At 37.7% G+C, this 16,098-nt stretch overlaps 3 non-coding genes across 3 annotated transcripts; 2 read left to right on the top strand and 1 right to left on the bottom strand.

Moving 5' to 3' along the window:
• The first annotated feature begins 3,313 nt into the window (after window positions 1-3,313).
• TRNAT-AGU (transfer RNA threonine (anticodon AGU)) lies at window positions 3,314-3,387 on the top strand. The gene has a single exon. It is a non-coding gene; the product is annotated as a tRNA-Thr (tRNA).
• A 5,059-nt stretch (window positions 3,388-8,446) lies between these two features.
• Window positions 8,447-8,520, top strand: TRNAT-AGU (transfer RNA threonine (anticodon AGU)). The gene has a single exon. It is a non-coding gene; the product is annotated as a tRNA-Thr (tRNA).
• A 6,822-nt stretch (window positions 8,521-15,342) lies between these two features.
• Window positions 15,343-15,424, bottom strand: TRNAS-GCU (transfer RNA serine (anticodon GCU)). The gene has a single exon. It is a non-coding gene; the product is annotated as a tRNA-Ser (tRNA).
• Window positions 15,425-16,098: the final 674 nt, after the last annotated feature.

Below are 16,098 nucleotides of genomic sequence, written 5' to 3'. Positions count from 1 at the left end.
GATTTAGTTTTGAAATGCCTCCTTTCTATGCATCTCTAATCCGTTTATTCAATGTATCTCACCTTTATGTCCTTTGGCTTAGTTGGTCAAAGAGCCTGTTTAGTAAACAGAAAATCTTGAATTTGAATGCCAGCTATTCTTTCTTTATGTCAGTTTGGGGCTTCTTAACTCTCTAAGCAGGCTTTCTAATGTATCACACCTATTTGTCCTTTGTCTTAGTTGGTCAAAGAGCCTGTTTAGTAAACAGAAAATCTTGAATTTGAATGCCAGCAGTCCTCTTCCTTCTTTATCTCAGTTTAGGGCTGTTTAACTCTCTAAGCAGGCTTTCTAATGTATCACACCTGTTTGTCCTTTGTCTTACTTGGTCAAAGAGCCTATTTAGTAAATGGAAAATCTTGAATTTGAATGCCAGCAGTCCTCTTCCTTCTTTATCTCAGTTTAGGGCTGTTTAACTCTCTAAGCAGGCTTTTTAATGTTTCGCACCTGTTTGTCCTTTGGCTTAGTTGGTCAAAGAGCCTATTTAGTAAAAGGAAAATCTTGATTTTGAATGTCAGCAGTACTTTCTATTCTTCATCTCATTTTGTGGGTTTTAACCCCAAAAAGAGGACTTTTACTCTTGTTTGTCATCAAATATTAATTTCCCACAGCCCTAATATAGTGCAATTGAGAAAAAAAATTGTCTGCTGTTGAAACACTTTAAAAGGAATTAGAGGATATAATTTTCTTTACAGAATATAGGATGGCATCAAGCTTTACAAATTAAAACGAGTGGATTTACAGATCTGACTCTGCAAAGTTTGATAGCAGCACAGGAGTATTGTAAACTTTCATGCTTGAAGTGTCCACCGCTTGGGTTAAAAATGAAAACCAAACCATTCAACACGAAAGAAGAAGCAGATTAATCCGACGAGGATTGTTTTTTGAACCCATGCATGCAGAGCACAATGGATTAGCAGTCCATCGCCTTAACCACTCGCCCACCTCTTCTACATATCACCTGTGCGTTTAGGTGGGAAGATGTTGAGAGGGTTTTTACCAGTCAGTGTTTTTTCACTGAAGATTGTATGTTGGCTTTTGTCAGAGTTGCCTTATCTCGTCAACTACTGTGCCTGTTGTTTGAAGTTAGCTTGGGGAAAACTCTATCAGAAATGAACCAGTGCTGAGGTATTTAATATCAATTAGTCATAATTTTTCCTCCTTTTGGTTTTGCCATGGCATTTCTTCAATCTGTCTATTCTGTGTCATAACTTGGAAGCAAAACAAGTCCCAAATTTCAGCTGTGCTAAAAGATGGCTCATTCAATTGCAAAACTTCAAAGCCTTTGTCCTCGATACAGCTTCTGTAAATTTGTCAGTCTTTTAAATGAATGCTCTTCAAAATTTACTTGGCTTCTTAAGTGTTATGACTGAGATTGAAATCTTATTCCATGTTTCTGCTCTACGTGGAATGGAACTCAAGCTCAATATTATTTTGCTGCGCTAACCAGTTGAATGTTCGATTGGTGCTTCAATCTTCCTTTGATTTCAAGTGCATGCCATCTTCTGGTGCTGTGGCTTAGTTGGTTAAAGCGCCTGTCTAGTAAACAGGAGATCCTGAGCTCGAATCTCAGCAGTGCCTTGTTTTCATCTCCTCACAAAGAAGCTTCCTATCTTAAAAATAGGTGTTTCACTTGCGACTGATAGTGCAATTGTGAGATTAAAAATCTCTTCTATCTAAGCGATATAAAGGAAGAAAGATGGCTTCTAGCATGACAATGTAAAACCAGTTTATTTAGTTTTGAAATGCCTCCTTTCTATGCATCTCTATTCCGTTTATCCAATGTATCTCACTTTTATGTCCTTTGGCTTAGTTGGTCAAAGAGCCTGTTTAGTAAACAGAAAATCTTGAATTTGAATGCCAGCAGTGCTATTCTTTCTTTATGTCAGTTTGGGGCTTCTTAACTCTCTAAGCAGGCTTTCTAATGTAACACACCTGTTTGTCCTTTCTCTTAGTTGGTCAAAGAGCCAGTTTAGTAAACAGAAAATCTTGAATTTGAATGCCAGCAGTCCTCTTCCTTCTTTATCTCAGTTTAGGGCTGTTTAACTCTCTAAGCAGGCTTTCTAATGTATCACACCTGTTTGTCCTTTGTCTTAGTTGGTCAAAGAGCCTATTTAGTAAATGGAAAATCTTGAATTTGAATGCCAGCAGTCCTTTTCCTTCTTTATCTCAGTTTAGGGCTGTTTAACTCTCTAAGCAGGCTTTTTAATGTTTCGCACCTGTTTGTCCTTTGGCTTAGTTGGTCAAAGAGCCTATTTAGTAAAAGGAAAATCTTGATTTTGAATGTCAGCAGTGCTTTCTATTCTTCATCTCATTTTGTGGGTTTTTACCCCAAAAAGAGGACTTTTACTCTTGTTTGTCATCAAATATTAATTTCCCACAGCCCTAATATAGTGCAATTGAGAAAAAAATTCTCTGCTGTTGAAACACTTTAAAAGGAATTAGAGGATATAATTTTCTTTACAGAATATAGGATGGCATCAAGCTTTACAAATTAAAACCAGTGGATTTACATATCTGACTCTGCAAAGTTTGATAGCAGCACAGGAGTATTGTAAACTTTCATGCTTGAAGTGTCCACCGCTTTGGTTAAAAATGAAAAACAAACCATTCAACATGAAAGAAGAAGCAGATTAATCCTACGAGGATGGGATTCGAACCAATGCATGCAGAGCACAATGGATTAGCAGTCCATCGCCTTAACCACTCGGCCACCTCGTCTACATAGCACCTGTGCGTTTAGGTGGGAAGATGTTGAGAGGGTTTTTACCAGTCAGTGTTTTTTCACTGAAGATTGGATGTTGGCTTTTGTCAGAGTTGCCTTATCTCGTCAACTACAGTGCCTGTTGTTTGAAGTTAGCTTGGGGAAAACTCTATCAGAAATGAACCAGTGCTGAGGTTTTTAATATCAATTAGTCATAATTTTTCCTCCTTTTGGTTTTGCCATGGAATTTCTTCAATCTGTCTATTCTGTGTCATAACTTGGAAGCAAAACAAGTCCCAAATTTCAGCTGTGCTAAAAGATGGCTCATTCAATTGCAAAACTTCAAAGCCTTTGTCCTCGATACAGCTTCTGTAAATTTGTCAGTCTTTTAAATGAATGCTCTTCAAAATTTACTTGGCTTCTTAAGTGTTATGACTGAGATTGAAATCTTATTCCATGTTTCTGCTCTACGTGGAATGGAACTCAAGCTCAATATTGTTTTGCTGCGCTAACCAGTTGAATGTTCGATTGGTGCTTCAATCTTCCTTGGATTTCAAATGCATGCCATCTTCTGGTACTGTGGCTTAGTTGGTTAAAGCGCCTGTCTAGTAAACAGGAGATCCTGAGTTCGAATCTCAGCAGTGCCTTGTTTTCATCTCCTCACAAAAAAGCTTCCTATCTTAAAAATAGGTGTTTCACTTGCGACTGATAGTGCAATTGTGAGATTAAAAATCTCTTCTATCTAAGCGACATAAAGGAGGAAAGATGGCTTCAAGCATGACAATGTAAAACCAGTTGATTTAGTTTTGAAATGCCTCCTTTCTATGCATCTCTAATCCGTTTATCCAATGTATCTCACCTTTATGTCCTTTGGCTTAGTTGGTCAAAGAGCATGTTTAGTAAACAGAAAATCTTGAATTTGAATGCCAGTAGTGCTATTCTTTCTTTATGTCAGTTTGGGGCTTCTTAACTCTCTAAGCAGGCTTTCTAATGTATCACACCTGTTTGTCCTTTGTCTTAGTTGGTCAAAGAGCCTGTTTAGTAAACAGAAAATCTTGAATTTGAATGCCAGCAGTCCTCTTCCTTCTTTATCTCAGTTTAGGGCTGTTTAACTCTCTAAGCAGGCTTTCTAATGTATCACACCTGTTTGTCCTTTGTCTTAGTTGGTCAAAGAGCCTATTTAGTAAATGGAAAATCTTGAATTTAAATGCCAGCAGTCCTTTTCCTTCTTTATCTCAGTTTAGGGCTGTTTAACTCTCTAAGCAGGCTTTTTAATGTTTCGCACCTGTTTATCCTTTGGCTTAGTTGGTCAAAGAGCCTATTTAGTAAAAGGAAAATCTTGATTTTGAATGTCACCAGTGCTTTCTATTCTTCATCTCATTTTGTGGGTTTTTACCCCCAAAAAGAGGACTTTTACTCTTGTTTGTCATCAAATATTAATTTCCCACAGCCCTAATATAGTGCAATTGAGAAAAAAAATTGTCTGCTGTTGAAACACGTTAAAAGGAATTAGAGGATATAATTTTCTTTACAGAATATAGGATGGCATCAAGCTTTACAAATTAAAACGAGTGGATTTACAGATCTGACGCTGCAAAGTTTGATAGCAGCACAGGAGTATTGTAAACTTTCATGCTTGAAGTGTCCACCGCTTGGGTTAAAAATCAAAACCAAACCATTCAACACGAAAGAAGAAGCAGATTAATCCGACGACGATGGGATTCGAACCCATGCATGCAGAGCACAATGGATTAGCAGTCCATCGCCTTAACCACTCGGCCACCTCATGTACATAGCACCTGTGCGTTTAGGTGGGAAGATGTTGAGAGGGTTTTTACCAGTCAGTGTGTTTTCACTGAAGATTGGATGTTGGCTTTTGTCAGAGTTGCCTTATCTCGTCAACTACAGTGCCTGTTGTTTGAAGTTAGCTTGGGGAAAACTCTATCAGAAATGAACCAGTGCTGAGGTTTTTAATATCAATTAGTCATAATTTTTCCTCCTTTTGGTTTTGCCATGGCATTTCTTCAATCTGTCTATTCTGTGTCATAACTTGGAAGCAAAACAAGTCCCAAATTTCAGCTGTGCTAAAAGATGGCTCATTCAATTGCAAAACTTCAAAGCCTTTGTCCTCGATACAGCTTCTGTAAATTTGTCAGTCTTTTAAATGAATGCTCTTCAAAATTTACTTGGCTTCTTAAGTGTTATGACTGAGATTGAAATCTTATTCCATGTTTCTGCTCTACGTGGAATGGAACTCAAGCTCAATATTGTTTTGCTGCGCTAACCAGTTGAATGTTCGATTGGTGCTTCAATCCTCCTTGGATTTCAAATGCATACCATCTTCTGGTGCTGTGGCTTATCTTAAAAATAGGTGTTTCACTTGCGACTGATAGTGCAATTGTGAGATTAAAAATCTCTTCTATCTAAGAGATATAAAGGAAGAAAGATGGCTTCAAGCATGACAATGTAAAACCAGTTGATTTAGTTTTGAAATGCATCCTTTCTATGCATCTCTAATCCGTTTATCCAATGTATCTCACCTTTATGTCCTTTGGCTTAGTTGGTCAAAGAGCATGTTTAGTAAACAGAAAATCTTGAATTTGAATGCCAGTAGTGCTATTCTTTCTTTATGTCAGTTTGGGGCTTCTTAACTCTCTAAGCAGGCTTTCTAATGTATCACACCTGTTTGTCCTTTGTCTTAGTTGGTCAAAGAGCCTGTTTAGTAAACAGAAAATCTTGAATTTGAATGCCAGCAGTCCTCTTCCTTCTTTATCTCAGTTTAGGGCTGTTTAACTCTCTAAGCAGGCTTTCTAATGTATCACACCTGTTTGTCCTTTGTCTTAGTTGGTCAAAGAGCCTATTTAGTAAATGGAAAATCTTGAATTTAAATGCCAGCAGTCCTTTTCCTTCTTTATCTCAGTTTAGGGCTGTTTAACTCTCTAAGCAGGCTTTTTAATGTTTCGCACCTGTTTATCCTTTGGCTTAGTTGGTCAAAGAGCCTATTTAGTAAAAGGAAAATCTTGATTTTGAATGTCACCAGTGCTTTCTATTCTTCATCTCATTTTGTGGGTTTTTACCCCCAAAAAGAGGACTTTTACTCTTGTTTGTCATCAAATATTAATTTCCCACAGCCCTAATATAGTGCAATTGAGAAAAAAAATTGTCTGCTGTTGAAACACGTTAAAAGGAATTAGAGGATATAATTTTCTTTACAGAATATAGGATGGCATCAAGCTTTACAAATTAAAACGAGTGGATTTACAGATCTGACGCTGCAAAGTTTGATAGCAGCACAGGAGTATTGTAAACTTTCATGCTTGAAGTGTCCACCGCTTGGGTTAAAAATCAAAACCAAACCATTCAACACGAAAGAAGAAGCAGATTAATCCGACGACGATGGGATTCGAACCCATGCATGCAGAGCACAATGGATTAGCAGTCCATCGCCTTAACCACTCGGCCACCTCATGTACATAGCACCTGTGCGTTTAGGTGGGAAGATGTTGAGAGGGTTTTTACCAGTCAGTGTGTTTTCACTGAAGATTGGATGTTGGCTTTTGTCAGAGTTGCCTTATCTCGTCAACTACAGTGCCTGTTGTTTGAAGTTAGCTTGGGGAAAACTCTATCAGAAATGAACCAGTGCTGAGGTTTTTAATATCAATTAGTCATAATTTTTCCTCCTTTTGGTTTTGCCATGGCATTTCTTCAATCTGTCTATTCTGTGTCATAACTTGGAAGCAAAACAAGTCCCAAATTTCAGCTGTGCTAAAAGATGGCTCATTCAATTGCAAAACTTCAAAGCCTTTGTCCTCGATACAGCTTCTGTAAATTTGTCAGTCTTTTAAATGAATGCTCTTCAAAATTTACTTGGCTTCTTAAGTGTTATGACTGAGATTGAAATCTTATTCCATGTTTCTGCTCTACGTGGAATGGAACTCAAGCTCAATATTGTTTTGCTGCGCTAACCAGTTGAATGTTCGATTGGTGCTTCAATCCTCCTTGGATTTCAAATGCATACCATCTTCTGGTGCTGTGGCTTATCTTAAAAATAGGTGTTTCACTTGCGACTGATAGTGCAATTGTGAGATTAAAAATCTCTTCTATCTAAGAGATATAAAGGAAGAAAGATGGCTTCAAGCATGACAATGTAAAACCAGTTGATTTAGTTTTGAAATGCATCCTTTCTATGCATCTCTAATCCGTTTATCCAATGTATCTCACCTTTATGTCCTTTGGCTTAGTTGGTCAAAGAGCATGTTTAGTAAACAGAAAATCTTGAATTTGAATGCCAGCAGTGCTATTCTTTCTTTATGTCAGTTTGGGGCTTCTTAACTCTCTAAGCAGGCTTTCTAATGTATCACACCTGTTTGTCCTTTGTCTTAGTTGATCAAAGAGCCTGTTTAGTAAACAGAAAATCTTGAATTTGAATGCCAGCAGTCCTCTTCCTTCTTTATCTCAGTTTAGGGCTGTTTAACTCTCTAAGCAGGCTTTCTAATGTATCACACCTGTTTGTCCTTTGTCTTAGTTGGTCAAAGAGCCTATTTAGTAAATGGAAAATCTTGAATTTGAATGCCAGCAGTCCTTTTCCTTCTTTATCTCAGTTTAGGGCTGTTTAACTCTCTAAGCAGGCTTTTTAAGGTTTCGCACCTGTTTGTCCTTTGGCTTAGTTGGTCAAAGAGCCTATTTAGTAAAAGGAAAATCTTGATTTTGAATGTCAGCAGTGCTTTCTATTCTTCATCTCATTTTGTGGGTTTTTACCCCAAAAAGAGGACTTTTACTCTTGTTTGTCATCAAATATTAATTTCCCACAGCCCTAATATAGTGCAATTGAGAAAAAAAATTCTCTGCTGTTGAAACACTTTAAAAGGAATTAGAGGATATAATTTTCTTTACAGAATATAGGATGGCATCAAGCTTTACAAATTAAAACGAGTGGATTTACAGATCTGACTCTGCAAAGTTTGATAGCAGCACAGGAGTATTGTAAACTTTCATGCTTGAAGTGTCCACCGCTTGGGTTAAAAATGAAAAACAAACCATTCAACATGAAAGAAGAAGCAGATTAATCCGACGAGGATGGGATTCGAACCCATGCATGCAGAGCACAATGGATTAGCAGTCCATCGCCTCAACCACTCGGCCACCTCATCTACATAGCACCTGTGCATTTAGGTGGGAAGATGTTGAGAGGGTTTTTACCAGTCAGTTTTTTTTCACTGAAGATTGTATGTTGGCTTTTGTCAGAGTCGCCTTATCTCGTCAACTACAGTGCCTGTTGTTTGAAGTTAGCTTGGGGAAAACTCTATCAGAAATGAACCAGTGCTGAGGTTTTTAATATCAATTAGTCATAATTTTTTCTCCTTTTGGTTTTGCCATGGCATTTCTTCAATCTGTCTATTCTGTGTCATAACTTGGAAGCAAAACAAGTCCCAAATTTCAGCTGTGCTAAAAGATGGCTCATTCAATTGCAAAACTTCAAAGCCTTTGTCCTCGATACAGCTTCTGTAAATTTGTCAGTCTTTTAAATGAATGCTCTTCAAAATTTACTTGGTTTCTTAAGTGTTATGACTGAGATTGAAATCTTATTCCATGTTTCTGCTCTACGTGGAATGGAACTCAAGCTCAATATTGTTTTGCTGCGCTAATCAGTTGAATGTTCGATTGGTGCTTCAATCTTCCTTGGATTTCAAATGCATGCCATCTTCTGGTGCTGTGGCTTAGTTGGTTAAAGCGCCTGTCTAGTAAACAGGAGATCCTGAGTTCGAATCTCAGCAGTGCCTTGTTTTCATCTCCTCACAAAGAAGCTTCCTATCTTAAAAATAGGTGTTTCACTTGCGACTGATAGTGCAATTGTGAGATTGAAAATCTCTTTTATCTAAGAGATATAAAGGAAGAAAGATGGCTTCAAGCATGACAATGTAAAACCAGTTGATTTAGTTTTGAAATGCCTCCTTTCTATGCATCTCTAATCCGTTTATCCAATGTATCTCACCTTTATGTCCTTTGGCTTAGTTGGTCAAAGAGCCTGTTTAGTAAACAGAAAATCTTGAATTTGAATGCCAGCAGTGCTATTCTTTCTTTATGTCAGTTTGGGGCTTCTTAACTCTCTAAGCAGGCTTTCTAATGTATCACACCTGTTTGTCCTTTGTCTTAGTTGGTCAAAGAGCCAGTTTAGTAAACAGAAAATCTTGAATTTGAATGCCAGCAGTCCTCTTCCTTCTTTATCTCAGTTTAGGGCTGTTTAACTCTCTAAGCAGGCTTTCTAATGTATCACACCTGTTTGTCCTTTGTCTTAGTTGGTCAAAGAGCCTATTTAGTAAATGGAAAATCTTGAATTTGAATGCCAGCAGTCCTTTTCCTTCTTTATCTCAGTTTAGGGCTGTTTAACTCTCTAAGCAGGCTTTTTAAGGTTTCGCACCTGTTTGTCCTTTGGCTTAGTTGGTCAAAGAGCCTATTTAGTAAAAGGAAAATCTTGATTTTGAATGTCAGCAGTGCTTTCTATTCTTCATCTCATTTTGTGGGTTTTTACCCCAAAAAGAGGACTTTTACTCTTGTTTGTCATCAAATATTAATTTCCCACAGCCCTAATATAGTGCAATTGAGAAAAAAAATTCTCTGCTGTTGAAACACTTTAAAAGGAATTAGAGGATATAATTTTCTTTACAGAATATAGGATGGCATCAAGCTTTACAAATTAAAACGAGTGGATTTACAGATCTGACTCTGCAAAGTTTGATAGCAGCACAGGAGTATTGTAAACTTTCATGCTTGAAGTGTCCACCGCTTGGGTTAAAAATGAAAACCAAACCATTCAACATGAAAGAAGAAGCAGATTAATCCGATGAGGATGGGATTCGAACCCATGCATGCAGAGCACAATGGATTAGCAGTCCATCGCCTCCACCACTCGGCCACCTCATCTACATAGCACCTGTGCATTTAGGTGGGAAGATGTTGAGAGGGTTTTTACCAGTCAGTTTTTTTTCACTGAAGATTGTATGTTGGCTTTTGTCAGAGTTGCCTTATCTCGTCAACTACAGTGCCTGTTGTTTGAAGTTAGCTTGGGGAAAACTCTATCAGAAATGAACCAGTGCTGAGGTTTTTAATATCAATTAGTCATAATTTTTCCTCCTTTTGGTTTTGCCATGGCATTTCTTCAATCTGTCTATTCTGTGTCATAACTTGGAAGCAAAACAAGTCCCAAATTTCAGCTGTGCTAAAAGATGGCTCATTCAATTGCAAAACTTCAAAGCCTTTGTCCTCGATACAGCTTCTGTAAATTTGTCAGTCTTTTAAATGAATGCTCTTCAAAATTTACTTGGTTTCTTAAGTGTTATGACTGAGATTGAAATCTTATTCCATGTTTCTGATCTACGTGGAATGGAACTCAAGCTCAATATTGTTTTGCTGCGCTAATCAGTTGAATGTTCGATTGGTGCTTCAATCTTCCTTGGATTTCAAATGCATGCCATCTTCTGGTGCTGTGGCTTAGTTGGTTAAAGCGCCTGTCTAGTAAACAGGAGATCCTGACTTCGAATCTCAGCAGTGCCTTGTTTTCATCTCCTCACAAAGAAGCTTCCTATCTTAAAAATAGGTGTTTCACTTGCGACTGATAGTGCAATTGTGATATTAAAAATCTCTTCTATCTAAGAGATATAAAGGAAGAAAGATGGCTTCAAGCTTGACAATGTAAAACCAGTTGATTTAGTTTTGAAATGCCTCCTTTCTATGCATCTCTAATCCGTTTATCCAATGTATCTCACCTTTATGTCCTTTGGCTTAGTTGGTCAAAGAGCCTGTTTAGTAAACAGAAAATCTTGAATTTGAATGCCAGCAGTGCTATTCTTTCTTTATGTCAGTTTGGGGCTTCTTAACTCTCTAAGCAGGCTTTCTAATGTATCACACCTGTTTGTCCTTTGTCTTAGTTGGTCAAAGAGCCAGTTTAGTAAACAGAAAATCTTGAATTTGAATGCCAGCAGTCCTCTTCCTTCTTTATCTCAGTTTAGGGCTGTTTAACTCTCTAATCAGGCTTTCTAATGTATCACACCTGTTTGTCCTTCATCTTAGTTGGTCGAAGAGCCTATTTAGTAAATGGAAAATCTTGAATTTGAATGCCAGCAGTCCTTTTCCTTCTTTATCTCAGTTTAGGGCTGTTTAACTCTCTAAGCAGGCTTTTTAAGGTTTCGCACCTGTTTGTCCTTTGGCTTAGTTGGTCAAAGAGCCTATTTAGTAAAAGGAAAATCTTGATTTTGAATGTCAGCAGTGCTTTCTATTCTTCATCTCATTTTGTGGGTTTTTACCCCAAAAAGAGGACTTTTACTCTTGTTTGTCATCAAATATTAATTTCCCACAGCCCTAATATAGTGCAATTGAGAAAAAAATTCTCTGCTGTTGAAACACTTTAAAAGGAATTAGAGGATATAATTTTCTTTACAGAATATAGGATGACATCAAGCTTTACAAATTAAAACCAGTGGATTTACAGATCTGACTCTGCAAAGTTTGATAGCAGCACAGGAGTATTGTAAACTTTCATGCTTGAAGTGTCCACCGCTTGGGTTAAAAATGAAAACCAAACCATTCAACATGAAACAAGAAGCAGATTAATCCGTCGAGGATGGGATTCTAACCCATGCATGCAGAGCACAATGGATTAGCAGTCCATCACCTTAACCACTCGGCCACCTTGTCTACATAGTGCCTGTGTGTTTAGGTGGGAAGATGTTGAGAGGGTTTTTACCAGTCAGTGTTTTTTCACTGAAGATTGTATGTTGGCTTTTGTCAGAGTTGCCTTATCTCATCAACTACAGTGCCTGTTGTTTTAAGTTAGCTTGGGGAAAACTCTATCAGAAATGAACCAGTGCTGAGGTTTTTAATATCAATTAGTCATAATTTTTCCTCCTTTTGGTTTTGCCATGGCATTTCTTCAATCTGTCTATTCTGTGTCATAACTTGGAAGCAAAACAAGCCCCAAATTTCAGCTGTGCTAAAAGATGGCTCATTCAATTGCAAAACTTCAAAGCCTTTGTCCTCGATACAGCTTCTGTAAATTTGTCAGTCTTTTAAATGAATGCTCTTCAAAATTTACTTGGCTTCTTAAGTGTTATGACTGAGATTGAAATCTTATTCCATGTTTCTGCTCTACGTGGAATGGAACTCAAGCTCAATATTGTTTTGCTGCGCTAACCAGTTGAATGTTCGATTGGTGCTTCAATCTTCCTTGAATTTCAAATGCATGCCATCTTCTGGTGCTGTGGCTTAGTGGGTTAAAGCGCCTGTCTAGTAAACAGGACATCCTGAGTTTGAGAATAAAAATCTCTTTTATCTAAGAGATATAAAGGAAGAAAGATGGCTTCAAGCATGACAATGTAATACCAGTTGATTTAGTTTTGAAATGCCTCCTTTCTATGCATCTCTAATCCGTTTATCCAATGTATCTCACCTTTATGTCCTTTGGCTTAGTTGGTCAAAGAGCCTGTTTAGTAAACAGAAAATCTTGAATTTGAATGCCAGCAGTGCTATTCTTTCTTTATGTCAGTTTGGGGCTTCTTAACTTTCTAAGCAGGCTTTCTAATGTATCACACCTGTTTGTCCTTTGTCTTAGTTGGTCAAAGAGCCTGTTTAGTAAGCCACAGCACCAGAAGATGGCATGCATTTGAAATCCAAGGAAGATTGAAGCACCAATCGAACATTCAACTGGTTAGCGCAGCAAAACAATATTGAGCTTGAGTTCCATTCCACGTAGAGCAGAAACATGGAATAAGATTTCAATCTCAGTCATAACACTTAAGAAGCCAAGTAAATTTTGAAGAGCATTCATTTAAAAGACTGACAAATTTACAGAAGCTGTATCGAGGACAAAGGCTTTGAAGTTTTGCAATTGAATGAGCCATCTTTTAGCACAGCTGTAATTTGGGACTTGTTTTGCTTCCAAGTTATGACACAGAATAGACAGATTGAAGGAATGCCATGGCAAAACCAAAAGAAGGAAAAATTATGACTAATTGATATTAAAAACCTCAGCACTGGTTCATTTCTGATAGAGTTTTCCCCAAGCTAACTTCAAACAACAGGCACTGTAGTTGACGAGATAAGGCAACTCTGACAAAAGCCAACATACAATCTTCAGTGAAAAAACACTGACTGGTAAAAACCCTCTCAACATTTTCCCACCTAAACGCACGGGCGCTATGTAGGCGAGGTGGCCGAGTAGTTAAGGCCATGGACTGCTAATCCATTGTGCTCTGCATGCATGGGTTCGAATCCCATCCTTGTCAGATTAATCTGCTTCTTCATTCGTGTTGAATGGTTTAGTTTTCATTTTTAACCCAAGCGGTGGACACTTCAAGCATGAAAGTTTACAATACTCCTGTGCTGCTATCAAACTTTGCAGAGTCAGATGTGTAAATCCACTGGTTTTAATTTGTAAAGCTTGATGCCATCCTATATTCTGTAAAGAAAATTATATCCTCTAATTCCTTTTAAAGTGTTTCAACAGCAGAGATTTTTTTTTCTCAATTGCACTATATTAGGGCTGTGGGAAATTAATATTTGATGACAAACAAGAGTAAAAGTCCTCTTTTTGGGGTAAAAACCCACAAAATGAGATGAAGAATAGAAAGCACTGCTGACATTCAAAATCAAGATTTTTCATTTACTAAATAGGCTCTTTGACCAACTAAGCCAAAGGACAAACAGGTGCGAAACATTAAAAAGCCTGCTTAGAGAGTTAAACAGCCCTAAACTGAGATAAAGAAGGAAAAGGACTGCTGGCATTCAAATTCAAGATTTTCCATTTACTAAATAGGCTCTTTGACCAACTAAGACAAAGGACAAACAGGTGTGATACATTAGAAAGCCTGCTTAGAGAGTTAAACAGCCCTAAACTGAGATAAAGAAGGAAGAGGACTGCTGGCATTCAAATTCAAGATTTTCTGTTTACTAAACAGGCTCTTTGACCAACTAAGACAAAGGACAAACAGGTGTGATACATTAGAAAGCCTGCTTAGAGAGTTAAGAAGCCCCAAACTGACATAAAGAAAGAATAGCACTGCTGGCATTCAAATTCAAGATTTTCTGTTTACTAAACAGGCTCTTTGACCAACTAAGCCAAAGGACATAAAGGTGAGATACATTGGATAAACGGATTAGAGATGCATAGAAAGGAGGCATTTCAAAACTAAATCAACTGGTTTTACATTGTCATGCTTGAAGCCATCTTTCTTCCTTTATATCTCTTAGATAGAAGAGATTTTTAATCTCACAATTGCACTATCAGTCGCAAGTGAAACACCTATTTTTAAGATAGGAAGCTTCTTTGTGAGGAGATGAAAACAAGGCACTGCTGAGATTCGAAGTCAGGATCTCCTGTTTACTAGACAGGCGCTTTAACCAACTAAGCCACAGCACCAGAAGATGGCATGCATTTGAAATCCAAGGAAGATTGAAGCACCAATCTAACATTCAACTGATTAGCGCAGCAAAACAATATTGAGCTTGAGTTCCATTCCACGTAGAGCAGAAACATGGAATAAGATTTCAATCTCAGTCATAACACTTAAGAAGCCAAGTAAATTTTGAAGAGCATTCATTTAAAAGACTGACAAATTTACAGAAGCTGTATCGAGGACAAAGGCTTTGAAGTTTTGCAATTGAATGAGCCATCTTTTAGCACAGCTGAAATTTGGGACTTGTTTTGCTTCCAAGTTATGACACAGAATAGACAGATTGAAGAAATGCCATGGCAAAACCAAAAGGAGGAAAAATTATGACTAATTGATATTAAAAACCTCAGCACTGGTTCATTTCTGATAGATTTTTCCCCAAGCTAACTTCAAACAACAGGCACTGTAGTTGACGAGATAAGGCAACTCTGACAAAAGCCAACATACAATCTTCAGTGAAAAAACACTGACTGGTAAAAACCCTCTCAACATCTTCCCACCTAAACGCACAGTTTGAATGCCAGCAGTCCTCTTCCTTCTTTATCTCAGTTTAGGGCTGTTTAACTCTCTAAGCAGGCTTTCTAATGTATCACACCTGTTTGTCCTTTGTCTTAGTTGGTCAAAGAGCCTATTTAGTAAATGGAAAATCTTGAATTTGAATGCCAGCAGTCCTTTTCCTTCTTTATCTCAGTTTAGGGCTGTTTAACTCTCTAAGCAAGGTTTTTAATGTTTCGCACCTGTTTGTCCTTTGGCTTAGTTGGTCAAAGAGCCTATTTAGTAAATGAAAAATCTTGATTTTGAATGTCAGAAGTGCTTTCTATTCTTCATCTCATTTTGTGGGTTTTTACCCCAAAAAGAGGACTTTTACTCTTGTTTGTCATCAAATATTAATTTCCCACAGCCCTAATATAGTGCAATTGAGAAAAAAAATTCTCTGCTGTTGAAACACTTTAAAAGGAATTAGAGGATATAATTTTCTTTACAGAATATAGGATGGCATCAAGCTTTACAAATTAAAACCAGTGGATTTACAGATCTGACTCTGCAAAGTTTGATAGCAGCACAGGAGTATTGTAAACTTTCATGCTTGAAGTGTCCACCGCTTGGGTTAAAAATGAAAACCAAACCATTCAACACGAAAGAAGAAGCAGAATAATCTGACAAGGATGGGATTCGAACCCATGCATGCAGAGCACAATGGATTAGCAGTCCATCACCTTAACCACTCGGCCACCTCGTCTACATAGCACCCATGCGTTTAGGTGGGAAGATGTTGAGAGGGTTTTTACCAGTCAGTGTTTTTTCACTGAAGATTGTATGTTGGCTTTTGTCAGAGTTGCCTTATCTCGTCAACTACAGTGCCTGTTGTTTGAAGTTAGCTTGGGGAAAACTCTATCAGAAATGAACCAGTGCTGAGGTTTTTAATATCAATTAGTCATAATTTTTCCTTCTTTTGGTTTTGCCATGGCATTCCTTCAATCTGTCTATTCTGTGTCATAACTTGGAAGCAAAACAAGTCCCAAATTACAGCTGTGCTAAAAGATGGCTCATTCAATTGCAAAACTTCAAAGCCTTTGTCCTCGATACAGCTTCTGTAAATTTGTCAGTCTTTTAAATGAATGCTCTTCAAAATTTACTTGGCTTCTTAAGTGTTATGACTGAGATTGAAATCTTATTCCATGTTTCTGCTCTACGTGGAATGGAACTCAAGCTCAATATTGTTTTGCTGCGCTAACCAGTTGAATGTTCGATTGGTGCTTCAATCTTCCTTGGATTTCAAATGCATGCCATCTTCTGGTGCTGTGGATTAGTTGGTTAAAGCGCCTGTCTAGTAAACAGGAGATCCTGAGTTCGATTCTCAGCAGTGCCTTGTTTTCATCTCCTCACAAAGAAGCTTCCTATCTTAAAAATAGG

Source organism: Dendrobates tinctorius, unplaced genomic scaffold (genome assembly GCF_039654945.1).
Source record: "Dendrobates tinctorius isolate UK_male_01 unplaced genomic scaffold, ASM3965494v1 ptg000204l, whole genome shotgun sequence".
NCBI classification, from domain to species: Eukaryota; Metazoa; Chordata; class Amphibia; order Anura; family Dendrobatidae; genus Dendrobates; species Dendrobates tinctorius.
Note: the sequence above shows the minus strand (reverse complement) of the source record. Positions and strands in the feature narration are given on the sequence as shown.